At 35.2% G+C, this 7612-nt stretch overlaps 1 pseudogene; it reads left to right on the top strand.

Annotated features, from left to right (window-relative positions):
* Positions 1 to 3559: 3559 nt before the first annotated feature.
* Positions 3560 to 4098, top strand: LOC114005130 (acyl-CoA-binding protein pseudogene; annotated as a pseudogene).
* The last annotated feature ends 3514 nt before the right edge of the window (positions 4099 to 7612 follow it).

Here is a 7612-nt window from a genome sequence, read left to right as displayed (position 1 = left end):
GGATAGGATGACACAACTTCAAACACGGCATTCCAGAAACATAAAGTGCTTCCACCACAAGGTACAGAATTCTGATCATGGTATCTACCCTAAGTTGTTTGAATGTGCTTTTTGATTTTATAACATGTCTACTTAACAGAATCTACATTCTGAGGTCTAGTTGTTTTTCACCTTTCTATTTTCTTATTCAGAGACTTGCTAAAATGCTCTAGAGTGATCATAGAAGAACAATAGCCCCCAGACATTCACAGTTGAAACTCATCTCTGCTATAAATGACATATTAACAAGAGAAAAACAGAAATTCATTATGATGTGTATTTCACACTTACATGGGGGACACCCAGAGAGAATGAGTAGTTCCCTGGAGTAGATCCCGAGAGAAGAACAGAGGAGAAGGGATTGTGGCATGGCCATCCCTCCTAGGGGGTGATTTATCACTTTCTGTCTCTCTGTCTCTGTCTTTCCAGTGAGCGCATGTGCCCTCTAGTGAAAACCTCTCTTCAAAAAACCAAAGGAATAAAAAAAGACCTTGACCTCACCTTCCAATGTTCACCTGGGTAATTATAGTATATGGGAGCTTCAGATTTCACTATGTTTTCAAACACTATCTCCTCTGGCTCCACAGGATTCACAGATGCCTTTCCTTCTGTGGCACACTATGATAAATGAATTGTTTGAAAAGCTAACACATTTTCTGTAGGTGAGATGTTTGGAATATGGACAGTGTAAAGCTAACTTAGAGACTGAAAATTCAAAATAATAAGTTGAGATTGGTAAAAATTTTATTAAGGAAGAATTGACATAACAACATGATCTACTGGGTATGAGCATTTAGCTCTAAGTGCTATTAAGTGATACTAGATGGCTGTTTTTTGTTATTCTTGTTTCGTTTTTAAGTCCTGACCTAAAGAAGGGAAGACATATTTAGAAAGTAAACAATAAAGAAAACAGAGATTTTCTATTGCAGGGGAAAAACAATAACCCCTATATGTTCACAGTTGAAACTCACCTCTGCTATAAATGACATATTATCAAGAGAAAAACAGAAATTCATTATGATGCATAATTCACATATACATGGGAGACACCCAGAGAATGAGTAGTTCTCAAAGAGTAGCTTTGAATTCCAGCTTATATAGCAATGTCAACAAAGAACAATACATTTTTAGAGAAGTTATGAGGCAAAAGAAAAAAGAAATGCAAATAAATGGCAAAGGTTAGTCAACAAAGCTTGCTAATATAAATTGTTCTGGTATCATCTCCAGGGCAATAAGGTAAAAAGCCTTCAGTGCTTAACCTTTGCTTTTCCCGGTTAAGAGGTGAACAAGATACCTTTGTCTTTGTAAATCAACATCTGTTTTTTGTTTTTTTTTTCAATTTCTTTCTTTATATTATTATTTTACACATTCAGTTGCTATACATTATTTGGCTTGTAAGGAGAATTTACCCAACATGTAAAACATCTCAGACTAGTCCAGTTTAGAATATGATATACATTATCATCAACAGGTAATAAACCACTTCAGTGTCCCACAAACATCATTTCTCTATTTTTCCTCTCTAATTTCCTTCCATACACTATGTGCTTTTAAGTATGCTTCTAATAAAAGAGGGGAAGTGCAGAAAACTTTCCTGTGTTCATTTCTTCCTAATTGTCTTCATCTCAACAATTGGTCATATTGTGAGAAGGTATATTCTGGTCTTCCACATTATTCACCATTGTCCCCATATCTGTCTTCTCCACCCACAAAATGAAGAAAATCCAGCACTGTAGTAGCCAAGATAACTAACATATTTGATATATTTTATTATTATCTTGTTGCTGGGTACTCTTTTTCCTACTTGACATAGCCTTAATGTTAACATCTCTCAAACATATTGATGTGTGTTTATGACCAGGTTTAGTATATTTTCAAGTGAATCACATATCTTTAAAAAGCAGCTCAAGAATAAAATTTACCCAGAAAAATACTGCTTTGCTGTGTGGGTATCATGCAATGCAATTTAACGTCTAACCCAGTAAAAGCCTATATTCTAAGCACTTTTATCAATGCTATATTTTTCCTGGCATTCATTGGGAACTACATTCACTGAATTAAATAGAAGGTATATGAAAATAGATATTATGTGAAAGAATCAAGGTAAAATAATCAGCAACTGTTAAAATACATGTTTACAAGCAGGCACAGAAAATAGAATTTCAGTCTGTGACATTTCCAATTATCTCCCTCCCAATAGGTATTCTTTTTGATAGACTAAGTAAAAGACAAAGAAGATAATTCTGATTCCTTGCTCACATCCTAAATTACAAGGAGAGAGAACCAAGATTTTCAGTACATTATAACCTCCTGAATGTGCTGTCTTTCCTCTGCACACGCTAATGGCTCAAACAGACCACTGACAGGGATAAAGAAATCATTAATGATTCTGGGAATAGAGAGTTGCAAGGTAACATAAGAACCATCGGAAAAGAAAATCCGGACAAGAGAAGAGATGTTTTCTTGGGGTATTCCTTCTCTGAAGGGTGGGTTGAACAGAGACATAGGGACTTTGAAATAAGATGTGTGGCACTGATGTCATATTGTTTATTGGGAGAGATCAGAGGAAGCTCACAGAGCTCTTTGGGGCACTAACCAGTGCGTCCGCCCTCTTGGAGACTATAGTATGCATGGAGAATGCTTGCAGAGCACTTTCCCACTCTTGGAACTCACAGTGCTTAGAACTGAGCTGAACCAAGCCAAGGCTGAGCCAAGCCAAGGCCACCAGGGCTGAGAGAGCTCAACTAAGGCCAAGCTGAGTACGGCTAGCTAGCTATCTGGCCAGGTGCTCCCTTTCTCCTAAAGGGGCTGTAAATAGCAGTGGCTAATTGCTAAAACCAGTCTGTCGCACATGCACATGTGCATTATGTGCAATGACAAAAACAGCAAAGTCATAATTACATAACAAGCACAACAAGCGTACTGGACCTAATAGCATAAGTTGCTTACCCTATGACCTTTAAAGGTAAGATACAAAAGTGAGGAAGCCAGACTAAATCATCCTGGATTCAATTTTTCTGTAGGATGGTTCAAGAAATGTTAGAATTACTGAAGTAAAGCATTCTCTGGAAATTAGGGGTGGCTACATATAGCCCTAAGCTTGTCTTATTGAAGAGTCAGGAAAAATTACTATGGATTCAGAGTATATGACCCTTTGAACAAAAAATGATCTTATCTATCTTTAACAACAATTGTAGAGTAGTTTTGCTTTCCCTCCCCAAAACTAGGCTAAGTGTATGCTACTTTAATTATAGTTTTATTTGGACAGTAGGTACAGATTGGAGGCCAACAGAGCAACTAGAGAGGTAGAAAAGTTATGTTGGTCAAGCTGTTGATTTGAGAAATGCAGCTCTAGGGAAAAAAACAAACAAACAAACAAACAAACAAACAAACCTACTGAACACTTCTGTTTGCAATATCAGACATAGACCACAGCAGAAGTAATCAGCCACACTATATTGAAATTACCAAGTTTCCTAACCTATTACAATCAGTAAAAGGACAGGTGAATTGTACCACTATGCCAAAGGGTGTCAGACAATTTTCCTGCAGGTGAGAATTAGGGTGATTGATGTTGGGGAACTGACACACTTACTTTACTGATAACAGAAGCACATTAACTTATATTCAGTCTGTAGAGAAGATTGCCAGTATGGACCTTGGGGTAGAACAGATTCAAAATGCTTAAGATGCATCCTGGGAGGTGGTTCTAAAGGAGTTTACCAGTCTGGTCTTAGGCTGTAGCTTTATGCTCCTTGCCTCTTTTATGGGCACCCAGGAGTCCTTGCAATTCAGCCAGCAAGTCTCAGGCTGAGTTTGAAAAAGCCACTGAGGGGGTGAAGCAATTCAAAACCAAGCCAGGAGACAATGAGATGCTGTTTGTCTATAGCCACTGCAATCAAGCACCTGTGAGTGACTTTAGCATAGAGTGGCCAAGAAGATGGACTTGGTATTCCCTGGAGTGAGTTGAAAGGAACTTCCCAGGAATATGTCATGAAAGCTTACACTGACAAAATAGAAGAGCTCAAGAAAAAAATATGGAATATGAGACTAGATTGAACCTAAACTGATGTATAATGCCTTGTTTTTCTAATACTGTGGATGATGTGAAATAGTGACAATAACCAGCTAACCCCTTTCCTCAAGGCTGTTCAAGTTATGGGTCTCACAGATTAGGGGCTGAGATTACCAGGTTTCCTTGGATAGTTTTTTTTTTCTAGAAATCACTCAAAATTACTTTTGTTACTTAAAAAAAAAATATGTATCCCTCTAAATAGCATGATGAATGCTGGAAATGCAGTGGAAGCCAAATTCTTAAATCATGTTCTCGTAATACTTCTTTGTTTAACAACCACACAGATGTACCTCTGTATTATTATACCATAGATGTTTAAGAATCATACTCAAAATAGAACATTTAAAGTATGAGAAATAAAACTCTGATGTTTCCTCTCACACCCCAGTGACTCTCATCCCACATTCCCGAAGGTCTACTTCAACCTTGGGAAGCTACTGCTCAAAGACTACTGAAGGATCTTTGTGACACTTGGGTTGAAATGCATTGAGATGATCAGAGGTACATCTCTCTGCATCAGTTGAAATTACATTTGAATCTTCTCCATCCCAGTGACTAGTAAATTCTCAAACATTATTGCTTAACTGCCTAATGGGCATTAAAGTACTCTTTTAGGATGATGAAAATATTTAATAGGGATGGCCCTTAAACAACACTCAGAAATAATAAATTTTACATGACAAAATGGTTAATTTCTTATATAAATTTACCTTCATGAACAAATTAAGAACATTATTGGTTAACAAAATTGCATACACTTATTTTTTAGTTTTGCACACCTTAAATTTCTATCCTTTACTAAGCTCATAAATAACAACTATTGCATATATTGACATATATTAACCCACTTTTTAAATCCCTATTTCCTCATCATCTTAATTAATGGGATGCATTTTCCTATGCGCCTCTCAGAGCTTCTATTTTCATTCTTAATTAGAGAATTTTACTCATCTTTTTCTGGAAAAATAAATGCAATAGTTTCAAAAATATTTCAAAAGAAAATAAATTAACAATTTTTCTCTTTTAAATTGAATATGTGAATCTAGTATCAAATATGATTATATCTTCTCATAATGACAAACGGCAGCAGGATGCACAACACTATTTCCCCTCGTGTTGCCGATGAGTTTTCCTTTAGAAAAATAGAAAAAGAAAGGTTAAATTTGTTCAAAAACTCTAGTACGGAATTTTTAAAAACAAAAGCATCTATTCCAAATAAGTTACAGGTATGAGAAAAGTCTTTCCAGTATACCTGAAAAGGTGTAATGCAACTTACGATCAAACATGATGTTCTAAAATAATTCACATGACTAAAATGACCAGCTATTTTTAACTCTTGTATTTTTTTTAATTTAAAACAAATTTTCCAGGCCCAGGAGGTGACATGGTGTTTAAAGTGCTGGACTCCCATACAGTTGACTGCAGTTCAGGACTTGGTGGCTTGAAAATCACTTTGGCACACGTGTGTGTATACCCAAAATCCCGAAAGGAAAATAGAGGAGACAGGACTGCGGTGTGGCCATCTCCCCTGGAAGGTGATTTCTCACTTTCCCTTTCACCGTCTCTCTCCATTTCTCTCTCTCTGTCAAGTGCACATGCCCTGTGGCAAAAACCTAAAAATAAACAAAGAAACTAACAAAGCCTCAAAACCAAATGTTCTTCTGAGGTAATTATTTTTCAATTATGGCTTATTTTGCTCTCAATAACCAAGACTATTTTTCTCACACTCTTTATTATTATTACTATTATTGTTTTGAAGGTTTTTGTCTTCCGGTGTATGTGTTTGCTGGAGAGAGAGAAACATACACAGTGAGAGGGAAAGTGAGAAATCACTCCCCAGGGCACATTGCCATGCCACAGTCCCTTCTCCATTCTCCTCCTGGAATCTAGGGTACATACACACACGCGATTTTTAAGCCACCAGGTCCGGGACTCAAACTGCAGTTGTCCATGTGGGAGTCCAGCGATGTACCTGCTATGCCATCTGCTGGTCCCTTTTTTGCACATTCTAAAACTAGTATTACTTCTAATTTATGTATATAATTTTTATGTATATAATTTATATATTAATATATTGATATATATACATTTTAGAACAAGTTTTATTAAACTAATTGAAAATATAGATTTCTATCAATGTAATGGCAAATGACTTAATTTTTTATCTACTTCCATAAATTCTGGCACAGGTCCCATACATATCATGAAATGAAACAGTTTCCTCAGTTAGAGTCGCCTTGAAAATATCCAGAATTACTCAACATTGGGTAGGAAGCGAGACGCTTTTGTTGTGCCCTGTTGTGTCCTTAAATGTAGTCTCTGGAGATCTGATTGCCTGCTGAGAAGCACAAAATAAGTGTTTCTCACTTCAAGTCTTATCCAATCAGGGATTTAAATCTCATTTAACTGGAAAATTCAATTCATATTATAGATTAGTGGTGTGTGGCCCTAGAGGTTTTCAACTCATTTCCTGATTTCTTTGCCAACTGGTAGTCATTCAGAGTTGATAAGCTTTAAAATCATGTTATTTCTAAAATTCATCAAATAATAAAACATCTTTTATACAAGGGTATAAATGTACGAGAAAAAATCGAATTAGAGTATAAATTAATTTTGGTGCAAAAACATTTTATAATTCATACATAGTTTTAATGTGCACTTGCATGAACTTTTTGAAAATTCTTTTTTTTAATGTCATAAAACAAGATTCTTCAAAATAGTTTGGTTTGATCAGCAATCACCAATTATGTAATACTTTTAATCAATATTTTATTGTGCAAAAAGATATGAATACATGTCAAAATTTGTGAAGAGCATCATCTATAAAATTATCCTAAGCTAGAAATAGAAAATAATTTGATATCATTCTCCATTTTTAGAGTAATGTAATAATCATTAAAATATGATAGACTGCACTTCAATAGAGAAGCATATGTTGGTATAACTTGCCTTTTTTCTAGTTTATATTCTGCTGTGCTTGCTTTGATTTTGCAGTGAGAATAATCAATTCATTCTTCTTTGTAACAATTCTAAATATTTGAACCCTCATATAGGTAAATAATATTTCCAGAACAAATACATAAAAACATGCAATTAAAACCATCAGAGCATTTTGATTTTTTTTTATTTATTTTTTTTATTATCATCATCATAATCTTCTTTATATTACATTGGATTACATATAACTTTACAGTGTATTACATTGTTTTTTCAAAAGGGAATGCCATGCATGTCCGTCAGTACAGAGACATTAATCTCCCCACTTCAACATTCAATATCTTTTCTATGTTTTCCCCAATCATTATTTTTATTATTCTAATTATTTTTTAAAACAGTCAATTGCTATTTCTCATTTTGCTTGTAAAAATACTTTGCCCATCATGATATACTTCTCAGACCAATCCAGTTGAGAATACTATACATGTCATCATCAACAGTTAATAAGCCCTATCTGTTTCTCACTAACGTCCTGCCTCTCTATTGTTCACTTCTATCTTT

The sequence above is a fragment of the Tupaia chinensis genome, unplaced genomic scaffold (genome assembly GCF_000334495.1).
Source record: "Tupaia chinensis unplaced genomic scaffold, TupChi_1.0 Scaffold142543_1, whole genome shotgun sequence".
NCBI classification, from domain to species: domain Eukaryota; kingdom Metazoa; phylum Chordata; class Mammalia; order Scandentia; family Tupaiidae; genus Tupaia; species Tupaia belangeri.
The sequence above is the reverse complement of the archived record's forward strand: the minus strand, read 5'-3'. Positions and strand labels throughout refer to the sequence as shown.